The 20408-nt window shown below is 48.1% G+C and overlaps 1 long non-coding RNA gene across 1 annotated transcript in view; it reads left to right on the top strand.

Moving 5' to 3' along the window:
- The window catches only part of LOC126534650 (uncharacterized), a 36075-nt gene extending 26331 nt beyond the window's left edge, over window positions 1-9744 (top strand). Inside the window, exon 5 of the long non-coding RNA XR_011895503.1 lies at window positions 9472-9744. This is a non-coding gene — a long non-coding RNA (uncharacterized lncRNA). The remainder of the gene's footprint in view (window positions 1-9471) is intronic.
- Window positions 9745-20408: the final 10664 nt, after the last annotated feature.

The raw sequence follows: 20408 nt of genomic DNA, 5'->3' as shown, positions 1-20408 counted from the left end.
CGTCGCACCAGCCTCACGTGCACACTCGTGGGCGCGTACGCCGTTGGTGCGCAGCGAAGCATTCATGGTACTCGCGGAGTGATACATTTTCGTCACCGAACTTCTTGTGTAGCTTCCACAGCATTGCACCTGCAGTCCGAAACGGAGTACAGGTGGCGTTGAGCGAAACGGGAGAATAAAATTACTGAAGAGGAAAAAACGAAATCAGGAAAGAAGCAATTTATGATAACTCAAAGGCAAGCTGATTACTTTTCGAGGCGAGATGAGGACGCCTTAAAACACACACCTAGAAGCGAGATATAAGAAAGGAGAAGAAGCATGTCCTTGCTGCGGTAAAGCTAGGGAAACGATACAGCATGCTTTATTACCATGTGAAGATATCTGCCTAGCGGTCGATTTAGGCACCACTGGCCTCCTGAAGCCCCTGGGTTCAACAAGAGCAGGGGGAAACTAAACATGTCCGCAATAGAGATTAGTAAGAGGTGATTGGAAGATTGGTGTAAGAAAAGCAGGGAAACAACAAAAAACGGAGGCCTACAAAAACAAAGTTCACAATAGGGGATAAGAAAATTTGGTTATGGGAATTCATCCTGTTTTCTTTTTGTTTTTTTATTTCTTAACCTAGGTAGGACATTAGGCAGTATAATAGCAAGAGCTTCGTGGCGCAACCCACCACCCCGTTCCCAAGGGGACGCTCATAACATCCATCCATCCATCCATCCATCCATCCATCCCAAGGAGAAAAGAGGTGAAGCATCGCGGTGCAGGAGGGTAGGCGGAGGCACGCTGGGTTGGCCTCCTCTGGCAGTTGCCAAGGGTACTGTGTGCCGTACGGACGTACCGCGCTCGTCTCCTGCTACCGTCGTAACCGCGCGCCATATGCTGCATGTGTGAGTGAAAGCGATCGACGGTGAGCCGACGAATGGCGGCTCAAGGTCACGCGCGCAAGGCAGGAACGCGGCGACGAAGCGCGGTCTTCCCATTGGGTTGGGGGGCGTTTTACTCCGGCGGCTGCTATTTTTGGCGCGCCTGCGAGAGCCCTATCTTGAAAAGGGCGTGGGCGTTCTACTCCGGTGGCTGTTGCATATGGCACGGCCGCCCGAACCCTTTCTTTAAAGCAATCTGCGATGCGGAAAGTTTCGTCGTGTAGGCACTCAGAGGGTCGATAGCTTTGTGTGCGCTTTAGCACCCATACGTTTGCGCGTCACCGGCAGTCACAAAGTGAACGTCACTAACTTTTTTTAATGTCAGCTGAGCTCGCGTGCCAGATTTCTTACAAGAACCATGCGAAAATGCCGTTCGTATTTATGAATATATTTTGAAAGTATTCAGTCATGCTTCGACATAGCTGTACTGGTCAGAGGTTGCTTGGCACGCTTCTCTGCTGCGGTGCCAGTACGCAAATAAGTTTTACGTGACGTGGGGTATGGTAAAGAAAAAGAACCAAACAAAGGTAAAGATTTCAGTGTTCACGTCCGCGCTGGTAGTAATCACTCACTGCTGAACTTGGGCTCTGCTTTTGAATTAGAATATAATTCTAATTGAACATTGCTATTTTTACATCGTCCTTAGTAAGAAAAGTCACGTTTATTTTAAAATGTTGTTAAGCGCTTTGTCCAACTTCCGAGAAGAATATGTCAGACGTTGCATCTAGTACAGTGAGCTTAGTTATTTCAGTGCCTTTTGAATAAGTGTATCCCGTATCAATCCCGTGATATTGTTAAGCGTGGAAAGACACAGACGAAATAGGCTACATACAGGCTATCTACACTGGAGCCAGACCGCCAGGCCGACACTCGCTCGCGCCAAGGGCACAGACCCACTTCGTCGTCGTTCACGCAGCGACTCGTCCCTTGACCATCTCTCGATGATATCGTAATAATATTTTCGTTCATGGCTCGTTGCGTTTTCGTTGCGAAAGAGACAACCAAAAGAGATCTTCAACGCAAGTGTCATAGACCAGCCAGGCCTCGTTTGGGAAAGTCAGAATGTAACCATCGCCAACGGACTGTAAATCGCCTTTGCCAGCAAGTAGTTTCAACTGGGCGAGCAGGCACGCATGTGCCCTCAGCCTCTCGTATTTGCTTAAAGGAACCCTGAAACGATTGTTTCGATATTGTACATACGTAATGAGAGCCTAAGATAGATCTTTGTGATCATATAAGTGCTCCGCGTAAAGCGTCCAATTTATTATAAGGCTTTCAAAATGTACGTCGCTACCGATCACAGCATGCCACTCGGCTGAGTTTTCAGCCGCCCTTACCAGATGACACGAGGTGATTATGTATCACGCCACTAGGGACATATATCAGATTGGCTGCCCAGGGTGCGTCATCGAGAACTTTTCCAACATTTTGGCGGACAAATATTGTTCGTAACAGCTGGAATGCTAATTCTTTTCTGTAAAAAAGGAAAATTATAGAAAGATACTGCAGAAGAACGCAGTACCACTATACCAAGGCTTCAGGAAGAAAGCAAGTGTCGTCTACTTGCGTTGGAACGTGCTCCGCGTTGACAACAGCTCCGCGGTCAGTATTGGTCTCGATCTTTCTTTTCGCGAGCACCATGGTTCGCCCTTGTTATGTCGTGAGCTGCAACGAAAGCGACTGGCAATATGCCAAGCTGCAACATCGTGTCCCTCTGCAAACAGCAGACGAGCGGAGAAGCGGCAGCGCCTCGTATTGTCGGTACCGGACCGCTGCCAGGATTTGCGCGTTTGAGGCTGTTACTTTACTCCAGACGATTACTACCACACTAGTATTTCGCGGGTCCGGTATTCGGGCAAACGCAAGCGCAAGCGGACTGATCCTGGCCGTTTCACGGGATGAACGGAGGCGCGAACGTGAACCGCCTGCATGGTGCAGCCACCCGGTGGCACAGAGCTCAACCAAACACAGAACTAATGTAGCAGTAACGAAGTATATTCTACTTTGCTCCTGGCCTAAATATTTGGCAGTAGCGTAATCTTGAACACGTTGTTTTAAATGTTTTAAATGTTTTACACTTGGTTAGAGCAATATCAGTTCTTTCTTTGGTTGGATAAGCTCTGCACCACCAAGTGCCTGGACCGTGCAGACCGATCAGGCGACTCAAGTATCTCTCTCTTAAGCTCCTTCATCACAGCACTAGTAGTATGGAGGGGCTTTAGTTTACACCTGCTCCAATCCACTGAAACGCCCATCTCGCCTGTGGTTACCAGAATACCAGATACGCTGCTTCGATAGCTCCTGCTAGTGATCGACTGCCAGGCGGCTGGCGGAGATGCTTCACGCGCTGGCTCCAAGACAGCCGAAAGTCCAAACACGACGTCCCATCATGACGCCGAGACGGCAAAGACAACGCTTAGCGCTCATAACTCGGCGAACGAGTTGAGGAGAAAATGCGTGGCTATGGAAGAGGGTAACTTGTAATCGTCTGTAGCTCTCTTCATATGAGACGCTTCACACAGATTTTTGTGTGAATGATTCATTGTAGCTGCACCCTACGCGTCTACAAAATTTGTCCCCACCGTTTCAGGGACTCTTTAATGCACCCGGAAGGCCCGTTACACGGCCCTAAGGACTCAGCAGCATTATCAAAAACGCACAAGAAGAGCCGACCAGTGCGGACGGCTGAATATCGGCTCCCGCTTTGTTAAATGTTTTTGGCAGGTTCTTTTGGCTGCCACGTTACACAATTGCAGTATTCGACGCGGTTGGTCGCAAGGAACCGGAGGACACCGAACTTTCACCGGTGGGTGCTTTTGTGACTTTTCGCCGAGCTGTTTCTGGTGGACCACGCTGGCGCGCCGCTAAACCTAACGCGCTCAGCCTAACGGCAGAGCGGTGGCCGCTCGGCGAGACGCTCGCTCGAGACGCTCGGCGAGTGGCGGCGAGACGCGGTGCTATGGCCACCAATCCAAGCGTGGTGATTGTTGAAGGCATGGATCCGGAGGATGCGGATTGCTCAGGCTGGGTAACAGCGCTGGGCAAAAAGAAGAAGAAGACCGGGCCGGGCGAGCCGCGGATGCCGGGGCCCGAAGCGAAGAAAAAAGGCGAGAAACGCGGCAGCCGCACTGCCGCACCACGGAGCGCGTTGAAGCGTATCGTGGACGCCTCGAGGCTCCCCAGATTACCGAGGGAGCAATTCAAGATCATCGTCCGACCTCGAGGGGGGGCTGGACTTAAAGAAGTCGGATTTGATACACCTCGCCCGGGCGCTGGCCATGGCGGCGGCCCTGGCGCCGACGCAAGTGCGGGATGACACGGTGTGCCCCAATGGCATCCAGAACATCCTAGTTATTTCCACGCCGCATGAAGTGAATGCACGCGCCTACGCCAAGATCCAGAGGATCCACACGAAGGAGGGGCCCTTCGACGTGGCAGCATACGTGGCGGCATCGGATGACACCTGCAAGGGAGTGGTGCGGGGGGTGGACCCCGAGATCAGCGACGCCGATCTAAAGGCGCTCATTGTCAACCACCGAAACCCCGAGGCATTAGAAGTACGAAGAATCAAGAAGACCCCCACGATCGTTGTGCTCTTTGAAGGACAAAGGGTGCCGAATCACGTGGTCTGCGGGACGGTCATGTTGCCTTGCGCCCTGTATCGCAGGCAAGTAGACGTTTGCTACACGTGTGGAGAGCTCGGCCATAGAGCAGACGTCTGCCCTAACGGCGCGGACAAAAGGAAATGCCGCGGTTGTGGCATGGTTTCCCCACCAGAAGATCATCAGTGCGACCCAAAGTGCGCCATCTGTGGAGGCGCGCACCCGACGGCCGACCGCAGGTGCAGCCAGCGCTTCCAGGTGCCGTACATAGTGCGTCGGAGGCGGCAGCGCCGGCGGCGCGCCCGGGAGGCGCAAGTGGCTGCAGGATCAAGTGATGCCAGCGTGGCAGGCGCGGTCCCTTCCCGGGGCCTTTCGGCAACGAGAGGGCGCTCCCGATCCAGGGAGCACGCCGACAGCAGAGCGCGGTCCCGATCCAGCGGGCGCCCCGTCAGCAGAGCGCGCTCCCGTTCTAGGGGACGCTCGCGCTCCAGTGTTCGCATCCAGGAGGGGCCTACCTGGGTGGACAAGGTAACGGAGACGACGACTGGAAAGAAGGTAACGCATGGTACACTGCCAGAGCAGATGGAGGATCCGCGTCTTGCGGCTTTAAAGCAGGAAAACGCGCAGCTCAAGGCGTAAATGCGTAAGTTGAGGGCAGACCTCGAATCGATTCGTAAAGCACAGCACGGTCATGGCAGCACGTCGCCCGCACCAGCGCAAAAACCAGCGCTGGGTCAGGCAAAGCGTAAGGCGCCCCCTCCCGAGTCGACCGAGGCTGCGGTGGAGCTGATGGAGGAGGCGTCCGTATCGGCTTCCATGCCCGCCGCGACCATCGCGAAAGGATCGCTTGCAGAACTCCTCGATCGATTAGCGGAGGCGATTAAGACACAGTCCGGAGCTATCGAGCAGCAATCCGAGACCATCAAGAAACAGTCTGAGGCCATTGCTACCCTAAACCGCAGAATGGGGATAATGGAGGCTAAGCTTGTTGACGTAAGCAGACTGAAGGTGGCCGGTAAAGTTAAGAAAGCACATCAGGATTCCGAGGCGTCGGGCACGTGCACCGCGCTCAAGGGGATGCTAACTAAATAGAGACACAATGGCGGACAACACAGGCAAATTATTTGTGTGGCAATGGAACTGCGCCAGCTTCAAGAGGCGCAAGGCCTCGCTACAACAGTTTGTGAAAGCACAAGCGGACAAACCGCATGTCCTGCTCCTACAGGAGACCCTTTGTGAGGAGGCGACCTTCTCGGGTTACCGCGTTGTCTCGACGAGAGGAGACGGTAGGAGAGGGTTAATCACTATGGTTAAGAAGGCAATTTCCTTCCAGGAGCACGATATCACAATAGGCAGAGCTGATGCTAGCACTAGATTGGAGGCGCAGCTGGTTGAGATAATCCCTAGTGGCAGGATCAAACAGAGCATATTCGTCCTCAATGTGTACAGCCCTCCGACAGATCAGAGGCAGAGTTTTCGCGGACTCCTAGGCAGGGCAGTCGCCATAGCGGGTGACAGCCCTCTGATAGTGGCGGGGGACTTCAATGCCCCGCACATGGCCTGGGGTTATAATAGACAAACGGCGAAGGGAGTGAACTTAGTGAGCACGGCAGAAGACTGCGCGTTGACCCTAGTGGCGGACCCCCGCTTTCCCACGAGGATAGGCACCTCGGTCTCGAAGGACACGATGCCAGATCTGGCTTTTGTTAGAAACACTGACGCAGCCTGGACTAACTTGCAAGAAAATTTAGGGAGCGACCATCACATTGTGGCGTTATCAATCAGAATCAGAGCGGCCCCGCTTAGGATATTTAAGTACGTTGATTGGGATCTCTTCCGAAAGATACGGGACGAAGATAAGTCGGAGTACGGTGCACTGGAGGATCTACTCGCGCAGGTCAAGATAGACGTTGAAAGGGCCACCAAGGAAATATCCACGGACCTTAGGACCCCCAGGATGGACGCGCGCCTGGCGCATCTCCTGGAGGCCAAGAGGTCTGTGCTGGAGAGGTGGAAAACGCAAAGGCTAAACCGCAGGCTGAGAAAGAAGATCGCAGAGCTTAATCGCAGCATAGAGGCACACTGTCTCGAGCTCAACAGGCAACAATGGAACGAAGCCTGCTCGGCAGCAGACGGGCGAATGCGCACGGGGGGAAAATGGAACCTTCTTAAGCACCTGCTCGATGATAAACAGACCAAGGGTAATCAGAGACTCTCCGTAGATAGACTTGTGCATAAGCAAAAGCAGGAAGGTCATTCCGATACGTCCCTTCTCCGAGACCTGGCAAGGAAGTATCTTCCGGTAGGAAAGGATGAACTACGGGAATGCCCTCAATACGTGGGGGAGGACGCCCCAAAGCTCGATGATCCGTTTTCTGAGGCAGATATCAGGGAGGTGCTCTACAATCTCAATGGTAGGTCGGCCCCTGGGCCGGATGGCATAACCAATCGGGTTTTGAGGAACCTGGACGACCGGTCCATTAGCACCATTACAAAGGAAATCAACAAGGTATGGGAGGAAGGTAGTGTTCCGGACTCGTGGAAGCAGGCGACGGTGGTACTGATTCCTAAGCCTGGAAAGCCCCCAAGCCTGGACAACCTCCGGCCCATTTCGCTAACGTCATGTTTAGGTAAGGTTGCCGAGCACGTTATTCATAACAGGATCTCAAAACACATAGAGCGAGAGGGGTTGTTCTCGTACAATATGGTAGGGTTTAGACCATCTCTTTCCACGCAGGACGTCATGCTACTGCTAAAAAGACAGGTTATTGATAACAGGACTAGAGACGTCAGGGGCATTCTTACACTAGACTTGTCCAAAGCCTTCGACACCGTGTCGCACGACTTCATCTTAAGTGAGATTTCGGCATTGAACTTGGGAGGTAGATTTTTCGCGTTTGTGGAGTCCTTCCTGAGGGGCAGGACGGCGGTCGTCAAGGTGGGGCAGACCAAATCAGAAGCATTCCCGCTAGGAAACAGAGGCACGCCACAAGGGGCGGTGATCTCCCCCCTCCTATTTAACATTGCAATGCACGGACTCTCGAAGCGGCTGGCCGCCGTGCCAAACGTGGGACACGCGCTGTACGCCGACGACATTACGATCTGGTGTCCGGGAGGCTCGGAGGCGGCCGTGGAACAGGCGCTCCAGGAGGCCTTGGACGTGACCCAGTCCTTCCTGGAGGGCACGGGTCTCCAACTCTCCCCGACGAAGTCAGAGCTCATGTTATACAGACCAGCAAGGCAGGGGGTTCGGGGGCTCGTGCCGCTCGAGCAAATCCCCATAGATGTATACACGCGTGACGGCCAGAAGATCCCCAGGGTAAATTCGGTTAGAGTTCTAGGATTGTTGCTCGATGCCAGGGGCTGTAATGCCAAAACCATTGCGCAACTGACCACCAAAACCGGGAATATTCTCAGATTAATCATGAGAGTCTCCAATAAGAAGGGGGGCCTAGGCGAGGACAACCTACTTAGGGTGCATCACGCTTTTCTTATGAGCCACATCAACTATGTGGTCTCGGCCCTGCAGTGGACAAAGACTGAAAGGGACAAGCTTGACACGTTGATGCGGAAAAGCGTCAAGAAGGTACTGGGTATTCCGATCACGGCGAGCACGGACAGGCTAATGCAGCTCGGCGTTCATAACACGACCCTCGAACTCATAGAGGCGCAACGAGCGGCGCAGATCACGAGGCTTTCGGGCTCCAGTGCCGGTAGGCGCCTCTTGGAGGCTGCGGGCTTGCAGCCACGTTACAGTCACAGCGAGGTGGTTCAGCTGGACGAGAACTCCAGAGGGACCTACGTCGTCAGCCCCTTCCCTAGAAACGTTCACCCGCAACACAATGCGGGCAGGCGAGCAGCTCGTGCCAGGGCGATATTGAAGAAAATGGTCGGCATGGAAGCCTTCGTGGACGCAGCTCAATATGGGCGCTCCGGTAAATTCACGGTCACGGCGGTCAGCGAAAAGGGCGAGCTCCTATCTGCGGCCTCGGTAGGCGCTGTGACGGCCGACGTGGCAGAACAGGTGGCGGTGGCGCTGGCGATGCAGGATTCAAAAAGGCCGTATATCTACACTGACTCACGCGCGGCCGTCAGGGCTTTCGCTTCGGGAATGGTTTCGAGACAGGTGGAGGCGATTCTGAAAAACAAGTCCAGAACTAATTGTGACCCCGTGCATTATATTATATGGTTCCCAGCTCACATGGGCGACAACGTGCTGCCGGACCGCCCGAACCCCAATGAAATTGCTCACCGCCGTGCGCGAGAATTAACGCGCCGCGACGGCGATGGGGCTACATTGGATCCGGAGGAGCTCGGCCACAGCGACCCCTTATTAACCTTTCACGAGATCGTCTCCCATTATAAAGAGGAACGCAGGCGCTTCCCGCCTCCACATCCAAATCTATGCAGATCACAATCGATCACGCTTAGGATGCTTCAGACGAGGTCATATCCCTCGCGAGGTTTCTTAAGCAGGATTTATCCAGAAATTGACCCACAGTGCCCGGATTGTGGGGAGGTTAGCACTCTACCTCATATGCTCTGGCAGTGTCCTGCGTTACGGGATACGTCCCTCACCAGCGAACGGGACTGGGACGAGGCCATATCTAGCACGCAACTCAAGCTCCAGTCCATGGCCGTCCAGAGGGCCCGTGAAAGAGCGGAGAGGCTTGGCCTCCCGATTCCGACATGGGAGCAGCCAGCGGCGAGCCGGGGGCCCCAACGGGTCTCCACCGGCTAGTCCCTCAGGACCTCATTAAAAGTTCATTGTCTGTCTGTGGAAGAAATTATTACTATTGGCTAGAAAAGTGACACAAGTGTTTGAAGAAATTCACGTCGTGTGAAAACACAGCAAACTACTTCCACAGGTTTTTACTCTTGCTTCATAAGTAGAACAATCTATTGAATACTGTCTAAGGGTTAATTCTTTCACTTTCTTACAGAGGATTTCCCTTTGGAGAATAGGAGCCACAGCAGAGGTTTTCTTCAACTGCCTTACCTGAACCAAGTCGTTCAAGTGCTGTCTAATAATATACGTACAGCCGGTGTATTCAGCATTGTTTTACAAAACTTATCTGTGCGGACATTTTCACAACTGTTTACCTGGGCGTGGATGTGAAAACTTCCTTACTGTTACCTGGAACACTAGTATTCTATTTTCTTATGTGTACACAACACTGGCCTTCTTATTCCGACGATAACAGCCACCGTTAACGCATATCACGGAACGCCCTTGAATAGTCTCATCTTTAGTGGTCTTTTCATAACCACCCCCGAACACATGCCAGAAGATTCAAATCAATGTACAACTAGCTCTACATGTAGGACACATTGAACACCATGTCAATCCTTGAAGCTGCAACTTTATATAATTGTATATAAATTATTACTATACTATTATTATTATTATTATTATTATTATTATTATTATTATATAAGAAAATTAGTGGCACCCGGCGGCTATCACACCAACAAGCAAGAAGGCACATGTTGAATTCCTATGCGGGCCGCCGCGGCCGAACGTGAACAGACAATAGTCGGCTTGTTCCGGAAGTGCCTAACTGTTGTCGGAATTCGAAAGCAAACTTTCGCTGACTTCAGTCAGTTTATTAAGCGTCGTCAATAAATGCACACAGTAACAGTAGGAAGTTCAGTAAAGTGGAAAGTTGGGCCAGTTGGTGATTGATCATCATACCTTGCTGGTGAAGCAGCGCACTGACGCGGACACAGAGAAGACACACAAGACGACACTCTCTGTGTGACGACACTCTCTGTGTCCGTGTCAGTGCCGCTGCTTCACCAGCAAGGTATGATGATCAATCACCAACTAGCCCAACTTTTCACATTACTGAACTTCATTTCCATTACAACGAGCCCTTTTATATGTTGGAACAAGCAGCGAGTGTCATCTTGTGTGTCTTCTCTGTGTCCGTGTCAGTCAGTGCGCTGCTTCACCAGCAAGGTATGATGAACAGTAGGAAGAAGCGCACTGATGCGAACGCCCTTCTTGATTGATGTCATCTATTGGCCAATAGCAGCCACTAATGGGAATCTGCTGCATTACGAAATAAAGCCTCCAGAAAAGAGCGGGGAGCCCGCTTCTGTTGTAAAGAGAGCGTTTGAGAGTAGGTGACTTCAGCCTCTTCTTGCGAGCTCCACGCGCCGCCCACGACGGTAAAATTAGACTGAGATGCTCACAGCAGCGTACGCTATGCGCAGAATGTCCTGTGTTTTTTCACCGTGCCTGTTGGGTGGTTCAGAATCCCATTAACCAGTGATTTCCCTACACACACCCTAGGGAGTTTGTAGACCCCCCCCCCCCTAGTTTTTCTGCCCCCCCCCCCCTTGACGCTCTAAATTTTACTCATGTCAATTCTTGTATTAAACGCCCGGGCAGTTTGGTCAAGCGCCAATAAAAGGAGGAGTGTAATACCACGTTACCATCTAAAGCGAGACAGAAAATGGGCACCTGCGTACTTTAATCTAAGGGGCTTTACTTCCAACCGAGGACGAGATTTCTCTGAAAATATGAAGCCTCATAACAAACTTTAGCTGCAGTGGGCGTGAGGTGAAAACAAAAAAAGGAAGGGATGTGGTTCGGCGCACGAAACTATATATGGAGAGTGTTTTTAAATACAATCAATACTAATTAATATTGGAAACAAGTGATACAACCTAAAGCAAATTTTATAAAGAAACTAAATTAAAAAAACAGCATGCAGCCGTGGTGCTCCCCCCCCCCAATATAGACCCTTCTAAGAAAAAATCCGTACAGGTGGCACCACAGGCTAAACCCACCGAAAGACGTCCCAGAAAACTTCCGGTATTTGATGTTTACCTGTCTTTACACTTAGCTTACGTGGCCGCGTCTCAGCTTTTCTGAACAGGCAGCCGCAGTTCTCTCGCTAAAATCTTTTCCTGTAGCGGTCCTATTTCCTGTGCCCGCTTTATAAGTTCTGCATAATTCGTGTACTCCCTAAACATTGTTTCAAAAATTTAAATCTCGTCATTGGCGCTGGCAACAAGTTTGAAAATGTCCTTATACACTGGAAAATGGTCAGACATTTAACAACTGAATACTAACCTTTTTCGGTAAAAGTTAATTTCTAAAGAATAAGTGTTTTTTTTAATTAAATAGAAAACACCACATCCCAGGTGTATATAGAGAAAAAGAGACACATACGTCACAGGGATGAGCATTTGGGTGACAGACGTCTACTTTTTACCTATGGACTAAAACAGAAACACTTTGTACATTTTATCTAGCCTCCCGCCTCCCCTTCCTCACCCCCAACGATTGAGATAACCTCCCTTTATTCGATTCCTGGGGAAACCCCTGCCTATAACACAGGAGCTCTACAACAAGTTGAGGACCGCGAAAAGAGCGATCTAACAAAGATGTGAGGTGTTACGCTAGGAAACGAGAAGAGAATGCTGTGGATCAGAGAGCAAACGGGAATAACCGATATTCTAGATGACTTTAAGAGAAAAAAATGAAGCTGGGCAGGCCATTTAACTAAAGCAGATCACCGGTGGACCATTAGAGTTTATAAAATTGGTGCGAAGAGACGGAAAGCACAGTCGAGGACGGCACGAGATATGGTGGGGCGTTGAAATTAGTAAATTTGCAGGGGCAACTTGGAATCAGATAGCGCAGCACCGGGGTTATTGAAAATCGCTGAGAAAGGCCTTCTTCCTGCAGTGGACAACGTATAGGCTGATAACGATGATGCTTAATGTAAAATCACGCCCATGTAACGGTATACTTGAGCTTCTTCAATGTAATTAACGATCCTGCGATAGAGGCTGTAGGTTAGTGTAAGTATTTAGGGTTCATAATAACATTAACGACACATGCTCAGCCTATAGCAATTTCGTAAGAAGTCGAATCGAACTTTGGTTTATGTGCTCAGCTGCACTTATAATGCACTATCCTTTCCCTTCCTAGTTGACTAATCAGTCACCGCGTATCGCAGCTTTCTTTGCCTACGCGTAAAAGTCTCTCGTCTTCGTTACCGAAACGACAACGCAATGAACCAGCTTTTGAAACTTAAAGCACACTTGGAGGCTATCACTGAAAGTTAACTGCTTATTTATTTCAGGAGTCATGCTTTAAAATAAACAAAAATGGTGCATTGTTTCGTAGATGCCATGCATCAAGTGTGCTGCGAACAGAAAAAGCAAGGCAATATATGTGAGATTTTCATTTCATGCGTGGCAGCCAGGAAACTTATGCGAACAAATACTTGTATAATGTTATATTCCCAAGTGCCTACGGTACTTTTAAGCCAGCTTAACTTTGAAATATTTTACAAATCGACTTAGTTATGTTTTAACCATATGTGTAATAAGAAAATAATTTGCATGACTAAGAGGAACACCTGTTGGAGGACAATATTCATATGAATTCTTCCAAACTTACACTGTGTTATGATCCGGACAGCATATTTGCACCAGCGAGCAGATAAGAAATTGAAATTAATTGAGGTTCACCTTACGAGTATTATGAAGTACAGTTCCAGGGGTCAATTTCCTGATTGCACGTACAGACTACTGACACTGCACAAACCATACTTTTCGACATAACAGGCAACATTGGCCGCAGTGTGTGGTTCATCAACATATCGAGGTAATAGGGCTAGATATGCAGACCAATTTCTCGCTACGAGTTGTATAGGAGCTCCTTTCTCTTAAATACGTTTCTTGTTTCACAGAGTGCGTACTGAAAGCGGACTGACAGCCCGTGCTTTCCGCGCGGCCGCTGAAGTGAGTGCGCAAGCTTTCGCTGCTGCAGCTTTTAGATACAAATGCACCAGGAATGTACACAAGTAACGCGCCCGGCGAGCCAGCGGAAAAGCGACAGCATCATGTCAAGGTAGGGATGACCCCTCGACTCGTTTGGTAATCCCGCCCTTGAGAAAAAGCTGGGACTCTAACGGTGGGCTGCCGCTTTTATCTTTACCACAGATGACAACTTTTGCCAATGGGTTTGTCGTAAAGCTTTGATGAATGTCTCTGTACGAATGGTGTTTGTTTTTGTTCCGCGACCTTTACAACATCACAGCCTGTTTCAAAATGTAAAGGTTAATGCGTGAGGCGGTGGTACCAAGGCGAAATGGAATATGTCCGAGAAAGATGCACTTACACAATTTGGAAGCGATAGCAACCTTGTATGTTAAGCGACAAAAAATTTCATACAGTGTCTTTTTTTTTTTGGAATGGCTTAACAGAGGTTAATGAGTCCTAATACTATTAAACTTAGAACTTTTTATCGGAGACGTCCTCAGATCACTTTAATATATACAATAACCAGCACTGTGATCTCCACGGTGATTTCACACAGCTACCTTGGGGTACTCATGTAATAATCGCGGTCAGCCAACCCACATCTAAATGATTATTTTCCACACACACACCCCACCATCGTCTCGAATACATTCAAAGGAAGCACCACCTTCTTTGTCTAATTGCTAAAAAATTGATAGGCACAAGATAGGCCAAAATTTATTTATTTATTTATTTATTTATTTATTTATTTATTTATTTATTTATGACATACTGCACACCTCGGTAAGGGCCCAAGCAGGAGGGCCTTCGGTTGCATACAAAAAATGAAGGATAGATAATTACGAAGGCAAATGTACAAGACACGGCAACAATTCAATGCAGGATACAATTCAACAAGATGCAAAACACAGCGCGATGTAAGCAAATCAAGCTTATGAGAAAGACCAGCAATGCATGTACTCAGCAATATTAAAGAAATACATTATTTAGTCGTATATTTACTTAGTATATTGTATAAAATAAACACAAAGAAAGAGCAAAATGCATTTAACATCCTTATTGTCCATGGCATCAATTCTCAATAGATGGGCTATTGGCAAATTGTTCCAGTCTGATATGGTTCGGGGAAAGAAGAAATAGTTAAAAAGGTTAGTTCTTGTGATTTAAGGCGTTAAATATTTAGCATGTCGATGCGTTGTAGGGCGTGCTACAAGTTACTTTAAACAAGGGTGTAGGCTAAGAGAGAAATGGTTGTTTTTCAACATGAAACGGAATTTGAGGGAATTTCCCGCCGTAATTACAATGCTTGAATGTTCCGTGTTAGCATTAGGGTAGTTGAAGAGTCAGTTGAACGCTAGTTGAAAAAAAAAATTATCTTACCGCTTGGCACTGTATCATTTCCAAGGCATCAGTGTTCTTTTTTGGTGAAAGAATCCCACACAATACATGCATATTCTAGTTTGGGACGGAAGAGTGAACAATAAGCGGTTTAGAGAGTGTTAGAAAGAGTTTCCCTGTTGAAAATTCCAGCATTTCCCCTCATGAATTTTAAGCTGGGCATGATGGAATACACGGTGTATATGAAGTAACTCATCGTGGGCATACCACTGAACACCTATGTGAACTGACAGAGGATGAACTGTACATTCCACAGTGCAACGGAAATAAGACTAGCGGTGGCGTCGTGAACTAATGTATGCGACCGAAAGATGGTGCTGGCAAAATCAAAACCGCCATCATCCTTATTACGTAGTGAGCAATATGGTCGCTACGGTAGCGGCTTGTGGGGCGCGTCACGCTGCTCGCTCGAAAGTTTTGGACGCTTTGTTACCGCTTTCGAGGCGGTATTCGTGTGTATGGTGCGCTAACATGACAAAATGTATCTTTAGTATGTCGCCAAGTGACCGACAGGCCTCAAGTGGCAAACAAAAAAGCACTACCAACAAATAAGCTTGCATCGTTTATTGTAATGGTGAATGAAACAGTACATGCCACAATTTCCGTACTGGTCAGGTGAAGTGAATGCTGTCAGTCACCAAGTTTACGACATAAAGAAACACAGATAGCCATCTGTTCAGTTAAATTGAAAGCTGAAATTGAGTTTGCTCATGGTGTTCGCTCAAAGCAGGGAGAACAAAGCTTCAGACAACGAAATTTATGCTGGGCTACCCTCGTACTTCTATTGCGTACAGTTCTGCTTGACGTGTTTCATGGTATATTGTCTGCGTTCAACGATTTCAGCTAAATTAAGAAATAAACATAAAGCGTGCTAGGCCAAGATGTACTTTCCGCAAGATAAGCTCGAGCTGCAATGTCTCATTGTTTTCCTAACACGTTTGCAAGAGGCACGAAGTGCAGGGGTAAAAAACGAAGAGGCTGAGACACTGCGCTCCTGTGTCTCAGCCTCCTCTTCGTCCTCGTCTTCTCCGCAAGAAGCTCCATTCATGTCCTACCACCCATCAGTCACCGTAGTTTATTGCATAATTCGTCAAGATTATTTAACGAAATTCTGAAGCAACGAAGTTAGGCAAAAATGTTCAATAAAAAAGTTGTAGAGCGCTTTGAAAACGTCCGATTAAACAATTTCTAACTTTGTATCCATTAGCTACTAGTGTTTTTCCGCTTATTGCAGATGCCCACGAAATAAAAGAATACCACCTGACATACCCGTTTGCGCGCCGTCATCGCAGCGCTCCTCAAACTGTCCGCGTACAAACAAACATAGCATCTAGGAGTGTCTGCTGCCGTTTAGAGGAGGACAGCGCAGTGACGCAGGTGTTGGCCATGCGATTTGAGCCACCGATGCGCTTACCTCGCGGGGGTTCTTGACAGCGATAAGCACGCGCATCGGCAGCACACCCGGCTAAATGTTGTGTTCGTTTGTACGCGGAGCGTTTGGAAACACTGCAATTATGGCGCCCAAGCGGACATGTCACGTGTCATTTTTTCGTATTTCGCGGGCATCCGCAGTAAGCGGGAAAATACTAATGCCTAATAGATAGAAAGTTAGAAAATGTTTAATGGTACGTTTAGTAACCCCTCTACAACTTTCTCATAGGAGTATTTTGGCGAACTTTGTTTCTTTCTAAGTTGGTTAGTTAATCTTGAATATATATGCAATTAAACAGAATACAAAAATACAGGGTGAATCCGTACAATAGTCAGCAACATGCACTTCGTCGCGTCGGCTCATAGTACTTCGGCATATTTTTAAACTCTGGCTAAATTTAACTGGGGTACCCTGTATGTGGCCGTCAGCGGCCAATGGCCATTGTTCATTCCACGGATGTCCTTTCCTGCAAGGGAAAAACAACCTATTCAATAAAGCACTCAAGACCAGCTTGAAGAATGGCCACATGAATCAGCGTCTTTTGCAACACAGATGCAGATAATAAAGAAAATAGTGTGACTTACTCTCTATAATAGTCAGCAACATGCATTTCATCACGTCGTCTCAGAGTGCTTCGGCATATTTTTAAACTCTGACTAAATTTAGCAGGGACACCCTGTATGTGGCCGTCGGTGAAAGGACAATGGCCATTATTTATTCCACAAATGTCCTTTACTGCAACGGAAAAACAACCTATTCAGTAAAGCACACATGACCAGTTTGAAGAATGGCCACATGAATCAGCGTCTTCTCCTTTTTTTTCTTCTTTTCCCTAACGTACGCCATCGTACGCACATTTTAGATGCTTGCACTCGCCATTGTTTACATGCTTTTTTTTTTCACTGAAAAAGAAACTCATTCTTTTGAGGTTTAGAAACTCTCCCTCATACTTCTACGTGTCAGTTACGCTCTGTTTCGAGGAATACGCGGGGTGTCATTGAAAGAGCAGTTAGGCATTACAAATGCTGTTTCAACGCTTCCTGTTACTCCTAGACAACTTCCCTGTCAGACTAGATATCCGACCAAAGAGACAATAGTCGGAGGTACTCATTGAGTAGGTAAAATGTTCGAGCTGCACGCTTTCATTATACACTATGCAACGACGTATGCATGCGTTTATAAACTAGACAGAACAATGCGCAGCAGCTTCTTAAACCGCTGCTTTAAGCAACGTTTTGAATAACGTGCTGCGCAGTGCTCGGAAAACACAATCTGCGTATTAACCTTCATGACTGCTGTTTCTCCAGTTCTGTGGGAAGACAAAGCGTAGGTCCTCGTCATCAGATTTCTTAGCAGCGCTTGCTTCATCCATTTTGGCTGGGTAAGTAACTGTGGCGGGCGATATCATGACACAAGGACGACGAGCTACGAAGTTCTAGGTTAACTAAAAACGTGACATTTTTCGGAACTCAGCGCAAAAGCCTCTGTTAACCATAGTGTCGATGTAAATGGTGGGCCGGGTAGGCATAGATGCTGTTGATCTGAGCCTGTTCGTATGCGGTGGTCTTATGTTGCACCCTACAAAGGATTAGCTCTTCCACCAACGCGTTAGGTGAACGCATATGTCCTTGGAAAAGGCCGCCGTACAAATTTGAACAAGGCATGGAATATGAATTCGTATGCCAAAATTAACACTTATATGGGCGGCGATAATAAATGTGGTCTTTGTAACTACGCAGTGGCCTCCGTGATTGCATACACGTAGGTGACTGGCGTAGTGAACGAAGCTTGGACTTCTAGTTGGAATCTTCCACGTCATACAATAAGCGATACGTGGAGAGTTGTGCCAAGGAGGCATTCGTAGCCACAACATCGCAACTTGTTTCTTCGGGGGGGGGGGGGGGGGGGGAGGGGGGGGGGTTCTTGAGGCTGAGAAAGGTTACAGAATGCTGGTTACAGAACGCGCTGGCGGCGCCTGATTGGCGATGCATGCGCTTTACCAAGTCTTCGTCGTTCGGTAGGGCGAATTGCTGCCTGAACGTATATATAGCGTATGTCCTGGAGAGGATGCTCAATATAAGGTTTCAAAAGATTCCGACTCACTAAAAAGCTGGGCAAATATGTCACTTGAAAGGTTTAAGAGTGAAACCAAAGAACGAATTAATTGAATAAACGAAGAATGTGAGACGCAATGACGAAGTGTAGATTACCACCTGTTGTGTTCGTCTTGCATCCTTTCCTTCCTCCAATGTCAAAACAGGGTACAGCACAACGATGAACGTCCATCCTCTAGCACATTAATCGTTTTGCTAAACACTTCAAGCTGATAAACTTGGTAATAATTGGAGGTTCGCAGCATACATCTGACTCGGTCTCTAGGCCTGGACAGTATAGTTATTGCAATTGTTCACTGAACATTCAGAACACCGAAGAACAACACTGAGAGACAGTGCAGCTGATTCCGCACACTCACATCCAAAACAACCATCAGATTTGTGTGAGCTTAACGTTAATGATCAGTACTGCATATTCTCAACTTTTCGTTAACTTACAGAAAACATCACTTTGGCAATATTACTACACCGAACATAAGAGAGCATAGTGGCAAACAACATTAAGGGCCAACTTGTCAAAATATGTCAGTAAACATTTCGCGCACGCGGATGTTGAACCACAACTTTTGCACGTGCATATTGAACCACAATGTGCGTTAGTCTTCAGGATGAGCGAAATAATCCAAAGTTATAGAAGGAATTATACTGGGAAATATGGCGCCGGTGTCAGCGTCGACTGCAAGCAGTGGTGCTGCCCAAGTGTCAGAACGATGTCCGGCAGTTGTATTTTGCCTGAGCTCAGTGCTGAGCGAATAAATGACCTTCTCAGAAGTGCAGTAAGCTTTTGGAGATTATATTTGATGCAGAAGAATAAAATGGCTAACTGAGCGAAAAAGCCGGCGTCTGCACCTGCGAAACGGCACCGAAATTCCCATTGGCTGCGATACCACGTCATGTGCATGCCTCGACAAAGCTGAGCAGGTGAATGGGGAACACCAGCTGCTGCACTGGCATGCCATGTCTTGCCTGAGAGCACAAGACACCGCCGCGACATCACGTCACCCTCGCTGTCATCTCAGAAGCCTGCGTTATGTGCGCATTCCTTTTCCGCGTTCTACCTTAGCCTCGGTAATCGCTATAAAGAACATAATGGAAAAAAAGTTGAAATCGAATGAATAAGCCTTGCCGGTAGTGACTTTCGAACCTACGATCCCACGCTTAGAGGCTGAGTGTCTTATCCAGTGGGCTAAACCAGCGCCCCCCGCATAGGAGCCCTGTGCACTCTGCTTTTTTACATCCGGCTACCTGCACCAAAATTTCTATTGCCAAGCCCAGCGTGACGAAAGTGGTGACGCGAAAAACACAGCGGCTTTGTTGGGAGCGTCCCATTAGATTCTACGGCAGTCGGTAAAAAGTACATTGATGCCATTGATTGAAGTGCCCGGGCCTTAACTGTGCTATCCACGAGGCGTTGGCCAACTGTCTCAAAGCGCTTGCTTGCCCGCGATTTCAGATCTCGAAGGACCGCTGAGCGGTCTTCAATTTCGCCCTAATCCTTTCGCTTTCATAATGCTTAAGTGCTTAGGTGTCCTTGTATTTTGACTGCAAATACACTCTTTTGTCTATCAATAAATACTTCTCATTAGCATATCATTTCTGGCATTTAATGACGATGAAGACATATTCCAAGATGGAGTCAACACTCCTTATTAATTAGCCATTGTGAGCACTATACACTAAACACGTTTCTGATTTATTTATTCATACAATGAAAAATCTTCCAACTTATGCAATGATTACCAGACCTATATAACTATAATTGCGCATTTTTAGACTTGTGGGCTTTTTTTGGCCGGACTTCGCTATAAGGTAGCCTGGCCGCCTTCAGGGTTATCTGACTGAGCTATCTCGGTTGCTTGGTTGTCATAGTCAGAAGATCTAATGCTCGGGGTTTTTGCCATCTGAAGGTGGTAAGCTCGAATTCACCTTCTCCAGTACACTACATGTCAAGGCATGGAGTGGCGCCTGACACCGGCAAAAATGCCGACAGCCAGTTGGGCTAAATTAATCCACGTGCAACAACATTAGGAAGAGCCACTAAGCTTCACAACAAGAGACGCTTCCTCACCTGAGCAGGAAATGGCCTCCCTGGTGCAGTATTCGGCAACTACCTCCCAAATGACTTATTCGATCAACAAATGGTCCTCAG

Source organism: Dermacentor andersoni, chromosome 7, assembly GCF_023375885.2.
Source record: "Dermacentor andersoni chromosome 7, qqDerAnde1_hic_scaffold, whole genome shotgun sequence".
Lineage (NCBI taxonomy): Eukaryota > Metazoa > Arthropoda > Arachnida > Ixodida > Ixodidae > Dermacentor > Dermacentor andersoni.
This window is presented reverse-complemented; position numbering and strand designations above follow the sequence as displayed.